Here is a 982-nt window from a genome sequence, read left to right on the forward strand (position 1 = left end):
TGCACTCTTAGAAAGTTTTCTAATCCCATGCATCTATTAAATGTGGCTATACACGTTAATTTATTGCAATGTTATTTATATTGTTAAAAATGGCTGCTGAAATAAATTCAGATACATTAATAAAACTGAATGCTATGCAGACAAAACAAAGAGGGAAGAGGCTCTTTCTTTGTTGACATGGAAATTACTGCAACATACATAGAGTGAAAAAGGCAAGGTGTAATAGAATGGGTTTGGAAACCATATTTATAGTGGAAAAAAAAAAACCCAATAGTGTTTCTATTGGCTTGTATATGCAAAGAATATGCCTTGAATAGAACTCCAGATTTTAATATGGCTGGTTGCCCAAGGGGCCAGAATTGGGTGTCTGGCAGGATGGGGTGGGTACACAAATAGACTATCATTATGTATGTACTCTTAAATTTTTGTAATTTTGAATCATGTGAGTTGTACTTTTTGTATGAACATTTTTAAAACATAAAAAGGAACATACTCCCTTGGACATGAAGTCTTATATATGACTGATGGCAGTCTGATTTTACAGCTACTATTTGGTTTTCAACCTACCATTATCAGGATTAAACACCTACCTTGCGCTCTCAGTGGAAAATGTTTCTTTTGCAAACCTCAATGAGCTTTAGATACCCGTAGTCATTTTGCAATAAGTTTGGCAGCGGTGGGATTCGAACCCACGCCCCCGAAGAGACTGGAGCCTTAATCCAGCGCCTTAGACCGCTCGGCCACGCTACCACGCCTGTATGCTCTTGGAACTCATCTTAATGATTTAAGAGACACAAGATTATTCTGCGTGTTACTACTTTCTTCTCAGAGCATTTCTATACAAATGATTCCGTAGCGGTCTCAACCACCGACAAAATCTGTAAATAGGTTCCTTGTCCCAGTCCCTTGTCCTGCATCTGAGATTTGCATTTGCTTTCTGTCCTGTTTCTAATACCTGAGAGTAAAGGGACAGGAAACCAGT

General features: G+C 38.4%; 1 non-coding gene across 1 annotated transcript; it reads right to left on the reverse strand.

Moving 5' to 3' along the window:
- Positions 1-668: 668 nt before the first annotated feature.
- Positions 669-750, reverse strand: TRNAL-AAG (transfer RNA leucine (anticodon AAG)). The gene has a single exon. It is a non-coding gene; the product is annotated as a tRNA-Leu (tRNA).
- Positions 751-982: the final 232 nt, after the last annotated feature.

This window comes from Chlorocebus sabaeus, chromosome 17 (genome assembly GCF_047675955.1).
Source record: "Chlorocebus sabaeus isolate Y175 chromosome 17, mChlSab1.0.hap1, whole genome shotgun sequence".
In the NCBI taxonomy this organism is placed as follows: domain Eukaryota; kingdom Metazoa; phylum Chordata; class Mammalia; order Primates; family Cercopithecidae; genus Chlorocebus; species Chlorocebus sabaeus.